The sequence below is a fragment of the Lissotriton helveticus genome, chromosome 2_1 (assembly GCF_964261635.1).
Source record: "Lissotriton helveticus chromosome 2_1, aLisHel1.1, whole genome shotgun sequence".
In the NCBI taxonomy this organism is placed as follows: domain Eukaryota; kingdom Metazoa; phylum Chordata; class Amphibia; order Caudata; family Salamandridae; genus Lissotriton; species Lissotriton helveticus.
Window position 1 is genome coordinate 761,577,635 of NC_136059.1, and position 22,701 is coordinate 761,600,335.

General features: G+C 44.6%; 1 protein-coding gene across 5 annotated transcripts in view; it reads right to left on the reverse strand.

Annotated features, from left to right (window-relative positions):
- EFNA5 (ephrin A5) overlaps positions 1-22,701 on the reverse strand; it is a 442,811-nt gene that overhangs the window by 310,916 nt on the left and 109,194 nt on the right. The window contains exon 1 of one of the 5 annotated variants that reach the window (XM_078675460.1): positions 2,799-2,907. The exons of the other annotated variants lie outside the window; for them this stretch is intronic. The gene's annotated coding sequence lies outside the window, so the exon portion shown is untranslated. Of the gene's footprint in view, positions 1-2,798; positions 2,908-22,701 lie in introns of those variants that run through there. 5 annotated transcript variants of the gene reach the window in all.

The window sequence follows — 22,701 nt, forward strand, 5'->3', positions numbered from 1 at the left end:
GAAATGGAGGACGTTGCCTGTATCTTGTTTCTAAGCCTGCGGGCTGATCTGTGTCCAGATCTCTTTCATTGTGCGCCTCACTCAAGGTGTAGGGCCTCCCTGCAGGACCTGCCACAAGCATCCATTCACAACTCTACCCATGCTCCCAGCAGACCCTTCTCAGATAACGGACAGTGGGAAACACAAGCCCGCCAATTGTTTAACATGGCCAACCAAGGCCGCTCGCTGCTTTTACAAGTTGTTAAGCTTTATCATTACATGGGGGCCATATCCCCGCAACAACTACGAGCCTCTCCGAGAAACCAGAAACCTCTATGCTTTGCTTTTCTTCTCTTCCTCGCTTTGGTGCATGTGACCCTTGATGTGACTTGTGCTGGCCCAGGCCGCCGCATGGCCCCAGCATGCACTGCGAGGTCAGGCCGCCGCATGGCTCCAGCGTGCACAGCAAGGTCAGGCCGCCGCCGCATGACCCTGGCGTGCACTGTAAGGTCCATGGCGTGCCACAGTGGTTCAAGCAGAAAGCCACAGGAGAAAATCCGTACTGGAACGAATTGCTACTTTACAGGAAACACAAAACCTCTTATTTCCACTAAAAACCTTTTGTGTGCACCTTAAATAGGAGAATGCGGTAACTGTGTGAAAATTAACAGCAAAGCAGGCATGGTGTGAAATGAAATATTATATGAAAGAATACCTTTATAAAAGCGTTCTACCACAAACATAAAAACAGCCCTGTTGCCAGCCTGCACAGCTGACTGAGAAGCTAAGCTTCTTGTGACCAAGATTCACTAAGGCGAGGTACAGGAACAGATATGCATGCAAACCCAATGGTTTTATGATAATCTTCTATGTAAATGTCATGCATGCTTCTCGTTATTTCCTCTGCCAATATGGTGCTGGCCTTTCCCATTGCAGCTATTGTTTGCCCATAACACAATTTCTGTTTACGCGCACAGCTCTTGAATAGCTGGAGAGCTCCGTCTCACCGCAGCCTAAAGAAAATTAGACATGGACTACCCTGTATTGTTTGGAGCTCCGTGACTAATTCAGCAGGCACCGCAATGGAAATACTCGCTGCCTAGTCACGGAGGTCATGTGGTTGCCACCAGTCAAAAACAGTATGTCCATTACAGTTGGTTAGGCTATAGGATACAAGCACTGACATAAACATGTGGTCATCAGGATTGCTAATCCATTGTGTTATGCACACGTGGGTTTCGATCCCATCCTCGTCGCCAAATATTGTAGTGAACACAACAGGTCACCGATGTGTTTGCTATAACTACTAGTTTAATCCATCAGTAGAAACTCCAGCCCTTGCCCAGTCACGCACAGACAGCAACTGTCGTGGTATCATTCAAAACCACCGCAGAACTTCCTGATGTCATGAAAGGCATTCCGCACATTGAATTGCAGGGATCAGCTGTGCAAAGCTCAACACATTATAACCCAAACACTCCCACTTTTTGCAATATTGCAGATGATATACTTATTTCTAAGATCACCCGAACAGCAAAACCTTGGAACCAGTGTGGAATTGTTTATATCGCGGAAAGCTTTTTACGCTAGTCCAGACTAAGCCAGTAGCAGCATTTCTAAAGGTTTAAAATGTTCTGAAATTTCTCTGGGCAAACGTCTTCAAATGAGGACCCTGTGGAACTATCTCAAAGACACACGACACCGACAGAGCAAACACCCATAGATTTGTAGCATTCAGCAGTCAGTGTTTCTTCATTTACTAAGGCTGTGTGATGTCTAAGAATAATTCTGTTTCAGTTCCTTTCTGAACTGCTGGTACATAAGCTGCAGATCAGTTAACATGACATGCCTTTGTGGAGCCCCCGCCAGCATGTGGGCTTCCTGCACAACTTGTCTGTGAGTTAATTCACGCAGCAGAGAGGTCTATGTGGTGTGTAGTGATGGAAGTTCTTAAGTATATTGTTTGGATCACGTTACCATTGATATTGCTGGGCGGAGCCTCATTTTGAAGGCTCTTCTTGATCAGCCTGGATTCAGTAGGGGTCTTTTAGGCTGGTTTTAATTTCTGCAGACCACATATTAGATTGTTGGCTTAGTTTGAATATGCATTATTTCTATGTCTTTCGCAATGTGTTTGCTGTGTGAACCAATCTGAAAGAATGGTAGCAAGGGGTCGGAGGGGCTTGGCGATGGGAGGGTAGGCTTTATGTGTGTTTGTGGGGGTAGATCTCATCGGTCACTCCACAGGACGCCACAAGGGACCAGTCTAATAAGAGAGTTGTAGCATAGTGAGTGGTGTGTATGCATGAGTAGGACAGTCCTTTTAGACTGCACTAAGTCGCTGTCATGTATTCTAAGTTCTAGGTATAAATATTGGGGGATAGAATGTAGGGGAGGATTCTTGTTCTGGGAGCTGAAGCTGATGTTTGGATGCTTTGGAGTTTTAAATAAAGAGAACTTAAACCTTTGGCTTTGTATATATTTGGAGTATCAGTGGAGATACTACACCAATAATCCAGGGTTCCTGTGGTGTGTGCACGTCCTGCGCAACAGTGGGTCGTTTATTTGGCACTAAAATATACTTTGTTTATTTTATAATTTCCGACTCCTTCGCTTCACTACAGATTGACTCGGAAACAAGCTGGAAGATGTGTTCTATAGCTAATTGTGCTCACAGTAAACTTACCGAAAGCCCCTTGGACACCAGTCATTTGCCATTTAGTGTTCACTTTGCTTGATAACGTTTTAAGAAAATACATTCATATTCACACCAAATATTATAAAAAAAACATTCTCTCTGCTTTAATAATCTTTCTTACCAGTCTGAGGCAGCACAAGTCGGTTATGCGTCAATCGCAGAAACCTTTCAAAAGGCACTCACCCTGGAAGCGGGAAAACGAGGCAGGAAACTGGTTGAGTGTCTGGGAAAACATTCAGTCCCTCACCCCAAGAAGCGTCAGTCTTCACTGCCTAATGGAGAATATTTATGGGGATCTGCCTGCAAACACACTGGGCAAAGAGGTTAATTTTAAGTGACACAACATTTCCCTTCCACGCGATCACAATGAGTGCAGGAAAGGAGGTTAGCGCGGGGCCTGACATAACACCCTTCTGGAATGTTCCTTTCCTATGTGCCGAAAGATGCTTGCATTGTTCTCTGGCGAGTCAGGCAGCTGGCACTGCACTTTGACCTCCAACCTCGAGTGCGTGAGGAGCTCTGTTACGACAGCATTAACCCGTGGAGGAATGCTGCGAAGCACACAATAAATCCCAGGTCGGCACCCCTTGATGGCCAGTTCAAGCTCGACACTTCACAGGCCTTCCTAAACCCACAATTTTTCATCTGCGTCTGGTGGGCTCTCTTTATCTAATTCACAGCTGCTTTGACAGGCATCTAAGTGGGTGGGTGCTTTCTTTTCTATCCTTAAATTTGATTAATTAGTGGCCTTCATGCGTCTACTGCTTTAGAAGAATGGGACTGGACTTCCTGAGACTCCATAAACAGGCCCTTGATGCCAGAAGCGGCCAACCCCAAGCAAGAAAGGATTTCACGGTGGCAAAGGTTTCCAGCTTCTCCGCGTTGAAGGAGTGTGGGTGCATGCGCCCCGACATGGTCCCTTGCGCTTCCATCACAAGGGTCGTCTGTAAATGAGCTGTGTGCACTCAAGATGTCTATAACAACCTCAAGATGTCCAATCACAGTCTGAAGAGAAGAAACAGCAAAACGTTATCAGTACGCCTGCTATGTGCATGCTGAAGTTGTACAACCTCAAGATATCCGATTGTGGTCTGAAGAGTAGACGCAGCAACATGTATTCCAAAACCCATTGGTAAATGTGAGTTTTACGCAAGCTGAAGGTGTCCACAGCAACTTCAAGACATCCAATCACAAACTGATGAGATGAAACAGCAAAACATGTTCTACAATGTATCAGTACACGTGCACTAGGTAGGTGCATGCTGAAGAGGTCTACAATAGCCTCATGCTATCCATCCACAGTGCGGCGAGAAGCAACAGCTAAAAGCATTCTAAAACGCTGAATGGTATGGTCAGCCAGTCAGGTGGCTGGACTGATTCATCATGACAAAGCACTTCTTTGTGAGGATCCTGCACAATCATGTGGGGGACAACATCATAGCACTCCCATGGGTAAGATCCAAAGAGTTCTCTCCAAGTCTAGCGCAAGCACAATTACTAATAAGAGGTCTGATTATCACAGGCTCTTTGGAAAAAGTATACAATATATGTGTGCTAAGAAAAAAGATAAAGGAAAACGCCTTAGCAGCATGGTCAAACCACGTTTCCTGTTTTAGGAAGTAATATAGATCAGTAGTAAGATAGTCAGTGGAGCATTTGTGCATCAACAATAATCTACCATGGATCAGGTGCTCCCCTCAATCACAAACGGAGCCTGAAGAGATCACAGCATTTGGAAGGCTGCCGGACTCTACATTTTACATTACTTTTTTTAGAAACGCTTTACAGATGCAAGTTTTCTGAACATTTTGTAATGATTTTCACTCATGTTGATGGTCTAAGAGAGCAAGCAACCTGGAGAATCCACAACCATCTCTGCTGATGAACGTCAGCAGCACTTTCTGGATCCCAGTTTCACTACGGCCACTTCACTTGAGTGCTGGATGATCAACGCCTGCATTTACTTTGATCTTTGCTTTCTGTCAGGAATTTGGAAGTCTGTAGATGGGGGCTCTCAGACCTCAGAACACATCAAAATATCTTTTTTAAATTGTACCGGCTTCACAACACAGGTGGTATGGAAAAGGAATCTGCTTAATGCCATAACTTTATTTCCAAAAACATACAATTTCCAGGGGTGTAGCAATCAATAGTGTAGCAAGTGCAATGGCATTGTGGCCCAAGGGGCTGATGGCCCCTCGTCACCACAATGGTGGCTCTTTTTATACAGCCCAACTGGTAAAATGGGGGACCATTTCCCATGCTTATTCCAGGGCTCATGGCAAATGGGGGACCATTTCCCATGCTTATTCCAGGGCTCATGGCGCCCTCGCTATGAGACTGACTATTTTCCAAGTTTGATGCTATTTTGATCAGGTGCCAGAAATAAAGAGATGTTGTGAATAGTGTGTAGGTGTGCATGCTAGCTATGCTTGCTTAGTAGGATTGTAGTTGGCATCATAGAGACTAGTGAAGACAGCTTGAAGTTGAATATGCGTTTTCCAGATGACAATTTCAGTGTGGTTGTACTACAACTGGTAAGAAAATATATCCTGAATTTATATACGATAGGTCTCATTTCCTTCCATGCACGAGTTCCAATTCAGGCACAAACATGAGTTTGCAGCCAAAGCAGGATTCTAACTCAGGAGTTAATTGCGCATTGTGTGGGTGTTTGCTTGCATAATGTTCGCCAGGTAAAAATTAGCAAAAATTGTGCAGGCCTCGTGTGCAACATGCAGCTATGCCCATATCAGAACCAGGGAAAATACATGCAATTAGCGTGTTATCACCATTCCAAGGTCTGAAACTAGGAAAGATGCCTAAATGGCACACCCAGTAATTACCACACTGCGGAATGGGTATTTATTAGTTGCATAATCAACCTCCGGAATTGTTGTGAACTAGGAATGAGCCCCAGGCGTGCCAAGTAATTGCTTCAGTAAAAGTATATTGGACAAGAAATTACAATTTGAGTCCAGTTCTGGGTGAACAATCATATGCTAGTCAAACATAATTTTTAGGTTGAGCCTTTGACTGCGCATGCAGTGCTTCCGCTCTCGTTTGAAAGACTATTGTTTACAATACAGGACTTGGAACCCACCCAGTGCTTACCCTGTGTCAGCTTCAGTGTCACTCTTCCTTGTTGCCTTCTAATTGGCCGGTGTAGGCCGAGCATCACTTTCATTCCTTTCTGTGAAGCATGGACCAAGCACAGATTGAGTCAACCTAATTAGTGTCCGTCAGCTGCTCGTGCTGTATCAGAGGTACTGTTTCTTCTCCCCCCTCCCACCTATCCCTTGTCCATGTAGCTGCCCCAGTCTGGTGCTCCCTCCCTTCCCATGCCTCTCCCTAATGTTGCTTTTTCCCTCCCCATGCCTCCATCGTAGTCCCCCACCACTTTGCACAACAGCACAGGCTGCTGTGAAACATGACTTTAAAGAAAAAAGAACTGTGACACGGACAACATTGGCCGAATCATAGCACTGTTCTTTTCTTGACTTCGAGCCATTCGTAGAGTAGCTCATGCTGCTGTGTAACATGTATAAGAAACACTGACGAAGCCAATAGATCAATCTCAAATAGGGGAGCCCTATTGGCTTTGCCAATGCTTGATGTGGCATCTGTTGTACAACATGGGTATATATATAATTATTCAGTAACATACATCAGTAAGGCAATTATATTAAATTAAACAGAACAGCAACTGGCATTGCATGTGTTTTTGGGGAAACTACAACCTAGAGTGCACTGCCAAGCTAGAAAGAGTCCATTGACAAATAGGAAGCCATCAGTGTGCAGCTCTACATGCAGTTGCAGATGTCCATTGAACAAGTCAAAGGGAACAAGTGAGCTTCCATACAGTTTCAGGGAGGGAATTGAGATCACACTCAGTATTCAGCGCACTTTTCAAAATGTCCCAGATGCCTCCCCTTGATGTCCTTTGTCTCCGCTTTGTCTCTGCTTAGAGCTGCGGTATCCACCAGGACAAGAGGAGCATTGTTTCTAGTAGTCATAGGTTGCCAATTCATGCAACAGTGCCTCTGGCCTTGGAATCTACACAGGAAGAGGACAGATTTTACCAGAAAGGGTGAGACACATGAGGGGAATTCATGGAGATAGGCAAGTGACATGTTTACCAAATGGGCTGAGAGGCTAACACACGTGCAGGACAAGTGGATGCACCCACTCGCCCAGCAAGGACCTGGCCGCTGTCTGGGTGGATAGATTATTAAGGGCTAGACTAGTTCTAGTGAACCACAATCTTATAATGCCGCCTATCAAGGAGACTGGTGACATTATAGAGCTTGGAACCAACAAGTACTTTTGCAAAATCTTTTTTCTAGCAAGCCATAAAACAAAGTTTGCTTCAAAGCGGTGCACCTTTATTGAGCCATTAGGCAAAATAAAGTAATGTGCTCGTTGGGTGTCTGTGGTAGAAAGGATACTGCAAATATATACAGCAAGTCTTTATTTACTAGAATACTTTAACTGAGAGTGATTCGTTTTTAGGTTTGACTTAATGGTACTTAAGGCATGCATTTGATTTTGAAGTTGCTGCTTCGATGTGTGTTTTGCCTGCTGCAATGGAGGTTCTGACAGCTGTGAAGAATGCGGGGCTACCAAAGGAGGCTCGATCAATGGGAGGTTCTTGTTCGCTTTGTTCTCAAGGAGGGGAAAACTGTCCTAACAAAGGGAGCTAATGGAATGGAGGTTCCTGAACTTTATATACTTAAGGGGAATGAAATGCTAGAGTAACAAAAGGAAATAACTGACTACCGAGGAGGACAGGGAGACTAAAGGAATTGATTCGTGGGAACTAATTTGCTTGTAATGCGGGAAGTCTTTATGCAGCGCCAACTGTTCAGTATGAGTCTTTTCTTAGAAGTTCTGTGCATTATGAGAAAATTAGCCGCCGCGTTCGGAAGGTAAATGCATAAAATCATACACAATATTATACCATGTTAGATATAAACGTACAGAGTACGCAATTTTTGTATCCATGTAGCCTGGTTCTGTAATGCCATCTAGAATTTTTGGAGACATTGTGCAGCACAATGCTAAAAGCAGTGTGCTTGGGTCCTGCTTGACAGAGGAGCTGTCTCCAAGACTTATTGCTATCAGTTCCTTAAATGAAACATCAGAGTGCGCTGTGCCTCAGAGAGGAGTGGTTGGGTTGGGCTGGACAGTGCAGGTGTCTGCAGCACCTACGGTGGCCAGCTCCTTACAGTACACTTTAAGTGGGATTTGGCTCCGGCAAGAGGAGCATTCTCCGCCCACCTTATACTATTGGCTGTTTAATGTATCCTTCCGCCTCCTATCAAGTTTTTGCATTGAAATTCAAAAGGGCCCGTTTTACATCTCAGAAGCACACTGAACCATTGCACATTATATGTATAATTTCACACCATGCATTGTATAAGGAAAAATATCATTTTCTGTTTGGCATTTTTTTCACAACAGCGTTTTATTTCAACGTTTAGTCAGGAGTAGTGTGCAAGTCAAATGCAAAAGCACATATACATGTCTACACACACAAATACGGGCACACAATCCAGGTACCTAAAACAAATATCTTTTGGGAAATCCAGCAGATCTGGCATGAAGGTGCTAATCCATGGAAACAATTATAAGCAAAACTGCACATTAGCCAGATATATGACTTTGCCAATGCTTGTTCATCCAGTGCATACCTGGGCAGGGAAGTCGAAGAACAGTCCATGCCAGGATACAACAGGCACCACTCTCTGGACACCTCTGACTGCAGTGGACAAAGCCAACTGGCTTCGGAGACCGACAATGCTGTTTGGTTCAATTCTGTCACAATCACTAATATATAAAGTGCCTTCTATGCCTGGAACAGATGGACGAAGTATGGAAGATAGTATGAGTATCTGTATGCTAAACCTCTGCAAATATAACTTCTCGCATCTGGTATACGTTTAATATGTGTGCGGACGTCCTTGTTCTTACTTTCAGAGAAGGGGTGCCTTGAAGAATAACTGCTCTGCAACTCCTAAACCCTGCAAAGATGACCACAATATAGCAGGCCTCATCCTTGTACTCATATCCTGCTACTTTAATAAGAGTGGGACAAGGTGCCCACTTTGTAAGGAGGAACAACTCTTGTTCACTCACTTCTGAGGCCAGCGGATCCGCCGACTAGCAGATATGTGCAACATACCTCACAGGAGCTTGGAAATGAATCACAGCTTTCAATGGCTGCCTCCACGCTCCGCCCGAGATATGGGGCTTCTGCAATTAAAGATGGAGGAGATTAAGAAAGGAAGCCCCATGCGTAAGATATACACCGCACTTACAAAAGAGAAAGTTTACATTTGTGCATCCAAACATGGTGTACATTACAAGTAGTGCTGGTGTCAACAAACATGAAGATAGTGAAAATCACGCTAGGTTAACTATACCTGCCGAACAACTTCGGGTACAGCTAAACCAAAGGGCCATGCAAGAGTCCTTTCAAAAGTTACGAGTCAAACCAATCAAGTGCTAGACCTTGGCATGAATGGCTGGCCTGACCATGGCTTAAATACCAGCCGTCATAAAGAAGGCAGAAAACGACCTGCAAGTCTTCTGCATGGCAGGGAAACCGTGCTCCTCTGAAATGTCCTCCTGTTGAATATCCAAAATTCTGTGCATCATCTTTAAAGTAGGCACAATTATTTAGAAACTGAAAAGTTTTGCAATCCTCAAACGCTTGACAGAATGCTGTAGCAAAGTGGTTCTTAAACTATGGACTTCTGCGGACCACACTGAATCACATCTATAAGCCAAGGACTCCCCCCCCCCCCAACCCATTTCATACCTCAGCAAAAGTACACAGAAAAAGCACAAATATACACCATTTGAATTCAGCACATCTACTTTCCTCTGTAACTGCATGTTTACATTCGAGAGTGGCTCCACACCAACATAAGACCAAGGTTGTGTTCCCAAATCAGTTGGTAATCACATGAAATCAGCGCTCTCCGCTGCACTGGTGGGGAGAAGTTGTAACTGCATGGACGATAGCCTGGACAGACATGATGCAACCAAGCTTGGAACGGACAATGCTGAAGCCCACTCAGGGTATCGGTGACAAGGGCAGAGCCTGCGTAAAAGCAAGAAGACCAGGTGCTAATGTTACCAGAATTCATACTGCCCACTGGGAAATCCTACTCTGCTGAGTAGTGCAGGCATGGCCCCCTTTCCGATACAAGAAGTATAGGTGCTTAGAGTATGCAAGCGGCTGACAATGCAAAGCCGCAGAAGCGGAAATGTGCAGCTTTGAAGGGTCTTTTCGATGGTCTACCGGTGTTACATCACAGAGCGCTTAGAACACTGACTCTCTAAGTGTGCAGACGCATATGATTTTTGGGGGGGAAATTATTAGTAATTAAAATTGTTAATAGTCAGTATCCGGCTGCTAGTTCAGCTCGGAGCACACAATCCTACCTGAACTAGCAACCAGATTATGACTACAAACATTTTTTAAATGGTTGATTCTTTTTTTAACATGTTTATTGATTTGAATAATACTTGTATCCAATACATTTGGGAGGCAGTACAATAGACTTCAAGTGTTACTGTTACTTGATAAAACTATTATCCGCGTTGCAAACCATCTTTATACAGTTATTCAGCTCAAAATCCTTATGATTATTGACAGGAAACAATGGTTAGAGGTCATCTTGGTCCATGGGCCCCTCCCTCATTTAGATGCTAGGTTAAGAACCACTGCTGCAGGACATTATTCACGGTTACCTCAAGTGGGAAAAGGTGAGGTAGTCTGCACAAAATTAAACCCTTTAGAATTGTTTGCAAAAGATCAGCCATTAGCAGCTGGAGGTTAAAGGCAAAACACATCCCCCACCCACTGATCCCCTTTGGGTCTGAGAACCAATAGCCAGCACTAACCAAAGTTATAAAGATCAACTAAAGGGAACCAGTATGAATAAGTGCAAAAGGTACCTTGGGGCCTGCAGCAACTGGGAGCCTGGTGTATGGAGGGGCAGGGTACTGGTTCGAGGACTCCGGGCTCATCCCTTGATGCCAAGACTCTCGCTGCTCTAATCACATTACGTTATCGTAAGTGGGTCTCCACTCGGGCACCAATTACTTGTGCCCAAGCACTGCAACGATATGTACTGCGTACAATCTAGAGAACGGAATATAAATAATGTATTGCTCGTAACAATCCACACCTCATAGGACGAGCTTGGCCACTGAGAAGGGGCATCAGACCCCTTCATTATGTTGCATTTTCTACACATTCTAATGTGAATGACCCTACATGGCCTTCAATTTTACCCTTGCAGCCACACGACTACGTCACCGGGGTTTGACCCTAATCAAATTCTACACCTCAGCTCTGCTGACATGTAGATCCATATTTCATGCATGCACCTTCACCTCTGGGCTCTTTTCACGGTTAAGGTACTCGTTCGCCTAGGAGAATGAGGAAAGTCAAGGCCACACTGCAGGAATTTCATACAGACTGGGAATATGGAGATAAACCTGACAGTTCTCGAGTATCACAATGAACTCACTCACGAACCACCGCTTAGTTGTCGGGAACAAATTCTTAGCAGTATTTATTTTGATTTTCTGTACTGCGACTCATGTGGCGCATGTCTCATTGAGCTTGCCTGGCCGAGGGAAATATCCTGAATAGTAGTTCTAAGGCGAGGAATGACTTTTTAGTGCGGGTCTTGTTTAAGGACTTGTTTGAGATGGAGAAAAACTGGGCTTTAACGATAGGCGACTTATCCCACGGGAATGTGACTCTTACAAACAGCACTCCATACAAGGTTCCTATATTCCACTCCAAAGTTCGTTCTTAATTACAGATCTAAGGGTGTCGAACATTATCCAAAGAACAACCTAACCGTTAACTGACAAATAGTCCCTTGAATGCACTACTCCATGAGCTGGAGTCAGCTTTATGAATGAATGACCGAAATCACCAGATGTCAACCAACAAATTTAGTTCAGTTATCCTTTTTATTTTGGATCCATGATGTTCATTTACAAAATAATGACATGTTATTCCATGAAGTTACGTTGTGTACTGAACGGACTATGCCCATTAAACAAATCAGGCCCGAAGCATTTCGGACGAGCCGTCCTTCGTTGGGGACACAGATTGTACCACATCAAAAAACTGAATTCATAGTGTGTCTCTTCTCTCTCACGTAGCTTTTACTCAAGATACCTCCTCTCCAATCTGCGAAGCGTTGAACCCCAATTCTGATCACGCCACATAGAGCACCCAGGACCATGAACCTTCCTCTGCCGCTGCCCCTGTGTGCTCTATGCAGCTCGATCAGAGGGGGTCATTGTGAGCGAATCGCGACTCGTTGAGGACATAAAGTCCCATAACAGAGTTCTATTTTGGTTGAATGTAGGCGCGCAGACTCTGAATAAAGATGCTGCCTTTGGTGGAGCCAGAGAATTTCAAAAGAGAATTCTGAGGCCTAATATGTTTCTTTCATTGGAGCTATTGCTGTCTTCAAAGGACCCAGTAATGTGCAGCGCCGTAAAAACCTGGTTATCAGTTCACAACCCCAGGCTCGGGACTATATTTATTCTTCATCTTGGCCCCGGGATATCAACCACCATCATCCTTCCCTTTCTCTCCTCTCTGTCTTCATTTGGAGGTCTGGGAAGCAGTCTGCAGTTTCATGTTGTTTTCAGAGAGGCCCCAAGTAAGGGTGAGTGTAGCGCTTAAATGTGGGATACTAGTTTTAAGGAAATAAGAAATCGGTAACTATTTTCACACGTGATTCCTTTTTGCATAAGGTGTCTGAACATGTTAACAGGTTGTGGGAAGTTGTTCGGCCGTTGAATTGCTTGTTGGCACTGCTACCCCCCAAAAAACAGACACAGTGATATATTTGCGCTTCTAAAACGAGAATGTGACAATAAATGATGCTCGTGGCTTTTGAGAGACTCTGTTCAACCTACTGAGCATAGGTTCAGATCCCAGCAGGGCCCACTCAGCCTTTCAGCCTTATAGCCACTAAATTAAAAAGAACGCGATTATTAGTCCAGTCGGTCTGTGATAGGATGAAGATAAAAGCTCTCATAAAAAGCCTTGCATTCACAGACTGTGGGAGCCTCCGTTTACCTAGATGTCGTAGCGCCTCGCCACGGATCCCAGAAATTGCTACTGAAAGAGTTATTGATGCGAACACAAACCCACGAAGAAAGAATAACTGCGTCGTTGTCGTGGTAGATGGTGAGGAACAAGACAGAGAGTCCTCGAGTCCTGAAAAGAGAGTGCCTGGTGCTCTGTGAAAAGCCACCGCGATTGTTCCCCTCCGCAAATGATGAAAGACGTGACATTCCTGTGCGGCGGTGTCATAGGACGGCCCCATTACCTCGCTCCAAATTAGCCGGGGCCCCTGCAGGTGCTGCGTGCCCTCCAGGCTGCGGCAGCCGCTGACAGAGCTGTGAGTGCCTGTGACACATACCTTTCCCATCGCCCGCATCACGCGCCCTTCCTGCGCCTGCTCCCGGGGTTAACCAGAGTTAAACTAGTCAGGGCGAAAAATGCATAAAATCCCGACCGCACACTTCGTGCGGCCAAATACCGAACATCAAACTTCCACGGGGAACAAAAAACAGAAACACCGTTTTATTTATGATAAAATGCAATATTCCTTCAACATTTTCCTTTCACTGGCAAGAGCACCCCCTGCTGGCCCTTGTGGGAACTGTTTTCTGACGTCCCTCGTCCTTCAACAGCTTCAGCTACAAGCAAGGCGTCGGGACACGACAATACAGCTCCATCAGCTGCTTATAAAAACTGCTGTTAAAAAACAATGACAATTCTGAATAGTTTGCAATCATACTAATCCGATCGCGCAAGAAAACATTGTCCACACCTTCTTTTAGGAGCAAGAAAGGCCACTTTTATTTTAGGACAGGTGCATCATCAATATCATAAACATATTCATTATTTATTTATTATTTACATAATTCAACTCTACAGTGAGCCTACGAAACCTAAATCCCAAAACCCCGAACAAACTCCTGCCTACTAACCCTAGCCTACCCAACGCTACCCTTCAGGATGGCCAACCCGCTCCAGGCTGCCCACCCCCACTAACAAAAACCCGCCTACAAAAGAACAAAGGCACCCATCCTAACAGTGGCAAACCTACCTAAACTAAACAGTGCCTAGAGCACCGCAAAATAACAAGCCCAGAAATAAATAAAGAAAAAGAAAAAAGAGGGAGGGTGGGTGGGGCAAAACAACCTCCCTTCACGCCTCCCGCCACGCAGTTACTAATCCCCGCCTGACTTCCCCTTTTCCCTCTCCGCTAATCAGCCCCCCACCTGTAGAATGTTCCTCGCGCGAACCTGCCCAGGGAGAGACCGGCTCGCGCCTGGCTCTCCCTGGGTCCCCCCTTCCAAGAGGCCCGGGAAAACAGACTCATGTTGACAAAAACAAAAGACGATGCATGGAACACGTGACTTTGCCGGAAAGGCAATCTACTCTGTGTGTACATGAAAAGCCGGGCGTCATCGATCGGGAAAGTAGTTCATTACTGGCACGGGTCTGTGTAGTAACTGCGGGCAGGAGGGCGGGGGCGCTAGCCTTCACTCCCACCATGTTCTGCCCAAGACCTAAGAACATCTGAGAGGCGCACATAACCAAGTTATACAGCGGGGTCCATCATTGTGTTACACCAGTGGAAATGAATTGAATACTTCATGCGGACCAGGCAGAACCACTGTTTAAGGGTTCATCTACTTCCAAATGGCATTTCTCCCGCACTGATTGCTCACCTGTTTATTAAAATGATACAATGAGTTAAGTATTCCCTTTGCATTTGTGTGAGACAAGCAGGCCTGGATTTGAAGCCCAGCAGGACAAACCCATCTTTTCATCCTTCCGAGGCTGATAAACTGAGTAACATAACATTGACTAACACGAATACTTGCCAAAACCTCAGCCTGCAAGCGCAACATGGAAGTATTAAGTGCTATATAAACAGAACAGGTTTTTTAGGCTGTGCTGGAGAGGGGGAGGGGTCTCCACCAAAATTCTTTGGCCAAATATAGTGTCATTGTATTTCTTAGTACATTTGGGCGGCAATTTTACAATTTTAATTAAAACTGATAGGCTTTAAAGACCATTTATAAGTCATGGAGTGGTACAGTTTAAACACTTTGGGGGAGCAGGGGGTTAGTATTTTAGAGACCATATGCAATAGAGTCTTTTCTGAATTCTTCCTTACATGAAAGTTAAATGCTCACTGCAGACCACACACGTTTTGCCATCACTGTTCTCAAGTTTCTTGTGTTTTCTAGGTTCCAATTTCATTCCTTTGTCCAAAATTCCCAAGATACAATATCTGTTGGTTACACAAACAACTACACATAACCTGAGTGGGCTGACACCAGATGGCCCAGGACCTGAAGCTTGGCCTGCTTACTTTCCTTCTTAAACTGAAGTTATCTTACCTGATCCAGTATAAACAGACTGTCGTACCCTATGAACTGACAGGAAGGCAACATCTTTGTTGCGTTACAAAGCAACGTAATAAATAAATAATGTAGCTAACACCACCATACCTCTGACACAACTCTTCCGAGACAGCAGACAGATGCCACCCTCCAACATGTTAAGTGTTGGGACACAAAATGTTCCCACCCTTGTAAATCACACATATCCCCCTGCATATCGCTTGCTGGCTTGCTACTGTGGTGTCTGCGCAGGTGGCCCAAACTCCGCCTTGGCTCAGGAATCTTTGCAGCAGGCTCTGGCCTGAGGTTTCTGCTAGTGTAACTCCTTCCTTAAAGCATGTGTGGTTGGCCCTGCTGGTTCAGACTCCAAATGCTCTGGAGAAGAGACCATGAACTTCGACCTACTAAGGGCAGGAGCGAACAACTCGACATGGCAGGAGCAAAACAAATGGGAGAAATGTGTTGGCCCAGAGCGAGTAATCTGAAATGTCCCAGTATGCCTTGCTCCTTTAAAACACTGCAAAGACATTGTGAACACTCTTGGGGACTGATAGTCTGTGTTTTCATCAGACACAGTGGAAGAGACAAAATGGCTCCTTGTAAAACAAATCCTTCCAAAACTAATTTCTAAATTGGGCGTTTTCCGAGACTTCCTTTCTTCATCGAACTTTCTTGCGGCTGCCAACCGATCTGACAGAAATGGCCTTGATGTTTTGGAGCAGCGGCATCCGTCCCGCCCTAGAGGAATCTTCTTCTTCCAGCACTGCGGGCAGAGGCAAGGGACGCACCCTCTTGTGCAGCACAGTCATAAGCTTGTCTGTGGCCTATTTCCACCATCATCAATTGGAAACGCTTGCTTAAGAAAAGCTTCCCAGTGTGTTCCAGTCGACGCCACCCGCTCCGATGACAAAGCCGACCGTTTAAAGTACGCATTGCGTAACCTGGTGGCGGGCTCTTTGATCGTCTCTGCTGAAGACCCCCACCCCAGAATCCCCCCTTTAACTCCCTCCTCCCCGGCTGCCCGACAAGCTGACCAAAAGCCCCTTGATCCAATTCACTCCTTTTAGTCACACGGCAGAAGGCATGCTGTCCGGCTAAGGGCGAAGCAATGTCCCGCGGGACCTCGAACTTTATCCTGTTCCCACCTCGCCACTTCCGGTGCCCCAGCAGAGAAGGTGACCAGGAACGAGCTTAGAAAGAAAAGGAGGAACGAGAGAGCAGACGGCGCTTTCAGGGGCGCGTTTCGGCTCATGTAGAACCGGATCAGCTCAGCTGAAAGCAGCCAAACCTGGGAGCCTTCCTTACTCACAAGGGTCACCTCGAATCCTGGCTAAAGTGGGATTATATAACCAGAGAACATTTGAAATAATTATTGTCAGTATTCAAACTACCAAGATGTTGTTCAGGGAGCTGCCCACTAGTCTACACACATTCTGTTTCCACAAACATTGCTACTCTTCTCTCTCCAAAAATACATGGTATACTCTTCTCCCCCACCCAAAAAAAGTAATCCTCAAAAAACGCCATTCTCTTCTAAACCTGCAACCGAGCACGTGACAGAACTATGTCCAATTATGAACATGTACAGGTTGCTACCACAATACAAACTGCAATGACCGATTCGAGTCCAGGAGACAGAACACACACAGAAACACGGCTGCTGGGCAGAGGCCTCCTCCCTACCCTTCAATGGATGAAGCCAGAGCCTCAATACAACAGTGGCTGAAACCGGTCCTAAATAACTGCGTGCTGGCTGATAAAACAATCCTAGGGTACCTTACACCTAGCACTAAAACCTGGGTTCATACAATGTCTCTCCTTCCTTCAGTTCTTCAAGCATTGCAATTAAAACCAAATTCACTCTTGACATTTAGACACATTTTACAAACAAATCATTATTAATAGCACAGGTTTTTCTTTTGATTACCCACATTAAAACCAACCATAGCTCTAGGGGTCGACTTTACTCATACTCAATATTTTATATCAGCTGAAAATTGATGCATCACAATGCATCCCATCAATAAAAAATGCATAAAACTGCCTCAGCCTCCAAATACATTTTAACATTTATGCTTTAAATCTCTCCCAAGTCCGTTTTCTGGTAACTGATCATTTGCTTACACTACATATCAGAATTATTTTCTTCTATATCGAATGTCAAAATTGAAGGTATTATTTAGCACTATCTATACAAGAGTCTCCTGGCAAGCCCAGTGCAATTAGTTCCTGGATTCAGATGCTGACCAGCCCAGCTAGCATCTCAACCCTTGTTTCTGCCCACACGTTGTGTATAGGACTGTCAGCACACAAAAAATTAAAAGCCACAGATTAAGAGAAGTTGGGGCATTGGGTGTGGGGGGTGATTTGTTTACATGGTGGGAAAACGTACATAGTCGATATGTATTAAAAAGATTGCATTAGTGTGTCTGGGCATCTGGGCAACGGGTCGGGAGATCCACATTTTGAGTTCATACCTACCACCACATTACAGCAACCTTCATAGAAGCGTATGAGTCTTACGAATGTATCTGTATGTAATTCGTCAAGTCCCTAACAGCTCTCGAGTATTGCATGACCGCTAAACTCCGCACACTGAACACAGGTGCGGGTGAAATATAGGTGAAAACTGGGCAGGGACAAAGAGGTTATTGAGGGGGAAATTGATCCTATGCACTGCCACCACTTCGACTAATCTATTGACTCCTACTCAAAACCACTCAGGACATTTAGCAGTTACTTGGTTCTTGATTCTTAGTGCTGTTTTTTGTTGCTAATAGTTCGTAATGTGAAGAGTATTTGTAAAGACAGGATTGAGGTCCATATTTCAACTGTAAAGTTTCTGCACCTTTTTAATCTTGAAGTTCAACAAAAATATGCCGAACTTCTGAGTTTGGCTTGTTGGGTTTCCAATTTCCATGTGAAAGGAGTATAGTGACTCCTGTTAAAATAAGAAAGATGCACACTGGTCACTTCAGGTCAAAACTGTTTTACATGACTAAATAGTAGACATTCTCAAAGGAGGAAGGGATTTCTCATTCTGTGGGGGGACCCTCTCTGGTCAGCTGTTGAGTCAACAATGGAAGAACTGGTGGGTGCCACATTCTTCCACATTACTGCCCGCCCATCATAACACAACCCTCTCTTATCACTGACAGACTATTTATAATCCAGAAATCTGCCAAGGTGGCCTCTGTTTTTATAAGCTTTCAACACCATGAATGGGCAGCTGTCGCTGTGGCAGTTTTTAGAGCACAAGGATTAGTATGTTGTGTCTCTCTCCCTTACTTTGTGACTAATTAACTGCACCGACTGAAGAATGTTGGTCTGTTGTGCTTTACCCATACGTATGCACCTTCAATGGCATGAATCAGGCCTAGTGAGTATTAAATGCTGCGTTCATCCAGGCGAGGGCTAATACCAATTCTTAGATACTGGAAACTAACAACAAGGTGTAACTTTGATTACAACAACAATCTTGAAGGGATTTGGCACAAAAACACTCTTTGTGGACTTTTAATTGTAGGTAGGTGCTCTATCCATCTATGTGCACTTGACGCACAGCATCTGCTGCACGTCTGTGCGAGACACGCCATTTCCAGGCACCGGGTACTTTCCAGGCTACTGAACAGGTTGAGATGAAAAAAGCTCTTCAATTTAATCTTTATGCAAATTATGCTTGTAAAAAGACAACCCACTGCAGACGCTCTCTTTCACCCGCAGCTATTGACAGGTTGTGCGCCGTGCATAATGAAGTTCGCATGAAGACCTGGGAGAACTACTTGTGCCGGTCTTACCTGGCGGCTTCTTTTCTATCAGGGAAGGCTTGATCATTTGTAAGCATATGTTTTACCCAGCTCTCAAAAGCCTGTGGTATCAGTACCACACACGCTCGCGCTCAGCGATGGCGCGGGACGGAGCATTGGCCTACGACGAAATACATCTCCTTATACCCTCCCCATGTTCATTCGAAACAGATATGAAAGCCACTGGCGTCTCTACCGCATTAACACCAAGCAGACACCTGCCTCCTTGACAATACAGATGCAGTCTCGCTCACTGCTTGGCCTCCTCACACCCCAGACTCTTTTCTTCAGACAGAATATCTTCCCTGGAAAGCTACTCAAGATTACAAATTACTTTCCAAGTAAAATTAAGAGTGCATGTCTTGAAAGAATGCGATACTGCACAGCGAGCACGGCACAGAAACCAGTATTCTACAAAAACTGCAGCTCCCGCCATAAAGCCATTTCTAAATCCAGACCGGATGCACATGTCATGCAACAACTGTTGTAAACCTGAACTCACAAGACCAGTGGATATGATTTTAGGCCTGACCTCAGTCTTTGACAAAGCATGCACACTCACTGCATGTCTAAATATACCAACAAGGAAAGTACACGGGAGCCAGCAACATTTCAGGATAGTTCTAGGTGGATAGTTTTGCCCAAATACAAAAAAAAAAATCTGTTTTCAAAAGTTAGGTTTTTCTCTAATCAACTAAACGATGCAAATTTGCCAAAAGCACATGCAAAATAAATTTTGCGAAAGGAAATTAGTGCTAGCAAAAAAGCACAGCTTCACCAATCTGAATCCAAAACAACAACTCCACACAACTGAGTGTAGCGAATGTGCAGATTAGAAGAGTTTTGGCTTCCATTTACAGATTGCTGTTGCAAATAAAAATGTGTACATCACCCCGTTGTTTATATAAAATAATAGCAAACATTCACATTGATTCTTCACACAGCAAGAACCTTTCCAGTCATTTCACTGTTAAATGACTTAAAATATACTGGCGGGTCTGTCACTATGGATCTGTCTGGATATCGGATTGTGTTGGCAGCAAGTTGAAGAAATGTTCTGCCTCACGTAGAGGCTGTAGATCCTCCGTGGCAACAAATACGTCCTTCCCCGTGTGCTCAGGCAGCCCTACTTTGCCATGGTCTGCCTCCAATGCGGACTTTTCCACTTCCCTTAGTACGGAGAGGGCATCAGTCTTTGCTGGAGCAAAGTATGGTAAGGCCCTCAAGTTCAGAACGATAAAATAGCGGGTGCTAAAAAAACAGGGTGGGGACAGAAGGCAAAGATTGAGGGCAGTAAAATCAACTGGGGCATCTACTGCTATCCACTCTTATGAACTGCAGTTTTTATACCCGATACCTCATGTTGACTCCTATCACTTCTTTGAAAATCATATCTCAAAAGCCTGACAGATGTAAGTTTACAAAGTCAGCACACCCACACAGACGGTTGCACCAAGTTCAGCAGCGGGATGTTGTCTCCGTTCCAGACCTGGCTAGATTCTGAATCTGTGGTGCTAGAACAGGTGGTACACGTATCGAAGGATAGTTCAGGGATTGGGCCGCTAATCCCAGAAACATACCTGGTCTCATCGAGCCCTGGAAATAAGATGCTGGCTGTAGCAGTACCAGCGGGACAGCTAGTTACTTCATGAGGACAAATAAAGGTTTTTCTTTTTATCAAATGAAGTGTAAAGTGCTGCTAACATGGAGCACTGAGGACATAACCAAAAGAAAAAAAAAAGAAATATAGTATCTGAGCCAGGGGTCTCCAAACTTTTCTGTAACCAGAGCTAATTATGCTCAATCAAAATCATCACAATCTACTAATATTAGTGAAGTAGGAGTGACTACCCCAAACAAGACTGTCAGCAGTGATCGCATCAGTGCATTAAGCATGGTTACCAGTACATTCCCCTCCACATGGGTAATGCATAACAGCCATAGCTGAAGCCCCCTGGCACCAAAGTAATAATGGGAGTAATACATCTCTCCAATTCAAATAATGGCTTTTAATACATTTTGAAAATTCAAACATCTTTCTCCAAATAACAACTTATGGGTGCTGAAAATTCACACATTTTCATCTTGAATGTATGCTTTCTATTATGGCATACATATAATAATTCAACCAAGCAAACGTTTCTATTGTAGGAGGCTGGGCTGCACACTGAAGAGCTACTCACAAGGAACTGCAGAGCTACTGGTAGCTCATAAATTACCAGTTGGAGACGCCTGAGTCCTTAAAGCTCACTCTGGACATCATCTATCCTGACCCAACATTCAGTCTGATGTAATCTAATTCACTGTCCCAGCATGAGTAGTCCTGTACACTGGTTACTGCCAAAATACCTGTTCTTTGCAGAGCACAAGCATCCGCACACTGAATATTACAGGATCACATGCGGTAGATGTGTCTCTTTTGAGATCATTAGCACGTCGCAATGAATTAAACACACCCCACTGCAATGCTTCTGCAAGAAGCGTGGGTGCCGGTCTCAGGCCAACGCGCTGAACTCAACTGGGGTCTCATTATTCTTGATCTCACCAGCATTGGATTTCAATTGGCCTACCAACAACTCTGAAACTGACGGGCATCCTTGTATGCTATTCAAAAGTAGTTCTTCTCCAATGGTAAACTCATAGCAGCACACTGACAAACCTCAGCGCTGGGAACCTACCAGCTGCCATCAAAAACGCATCCATATGAGCTCATTCCCATTTGGAGAAATTAACAATTAGCTGCGGTTAGCACCAAGGTTCGCTGGGTTCAACTCGATATGCCATAAACAGGAAAAGAATCTGACAGTTTACATAAGCGACGTGACCCAGCGCCAACAACCTCTGGCTCCACCATTTTCCAGATGGCAGGAGATTAGCGCGCATCCTTTATGCTCTGAAAAAGATTGTTTTCCTCACATGGAAAAAAAAATCCATAAAGGATAGTTCTGTTCCAAACTTCAAGCCCGCTTCTCAAATGTCTCGTCAATTTCAGGCTCCCGCTAATGCCCATTATAAAAAGTCCGGGGCCAGAAGCTGTGAAGAGAGAATAGCCCAAACTCTACTCTAATGCCTGCCTTCAAGGAACTTCTTTCAGAAGACAAGGCATAGCCTCGACCGGTGCAAAGGCAAAGAAAGGAAGCTAGCGAGACTCAATTGTTGGTATGAACGCCTGCTTGGATTTGATCTTGAAGGGCTTAAAAGGGGCAAATTAAGCCGGCTTACATATTAGAAATGTGGTAATGCTAAACAAAGTGTAGACCCTACTTCCAGCCTAGATTTGCACTTATCACTGACAAAGGATTTTCCGAGGGCAGTTCTGTCTAATCTGGAAGGGCCTGTCAGAGAACATCTTCTCTGCTGTGTACGTACGCTTCCACAGGAAAATATATTTCTCTGAAAAAGCATACCACTATTTCAAGTTAATCCCTTGAATACTGAGAAATAAGATGAAGCTTCACTTTTTTCATTCTTTTTAATCCTGGGGCTAGACACGGGTGGTTAATCAAAGTGAACTAAAAGGTGGAAATACATTGTGTGAACGACGTCGCTCTCAAACTCCAAGTCACAACGATTAATCGCATAAATATTGATGACCTGCATAAAAACATCTAAAGACAAAATCTCCCACACTGCCTACCAAAGTTGGGGAAAGATTCATATCAGACAGTTGCTCACTCTCTTTTGCTATCAACATCAATGACCTCACTGCTTATTTTTCAAGCCTCACTATGGCAACCTCTTCCA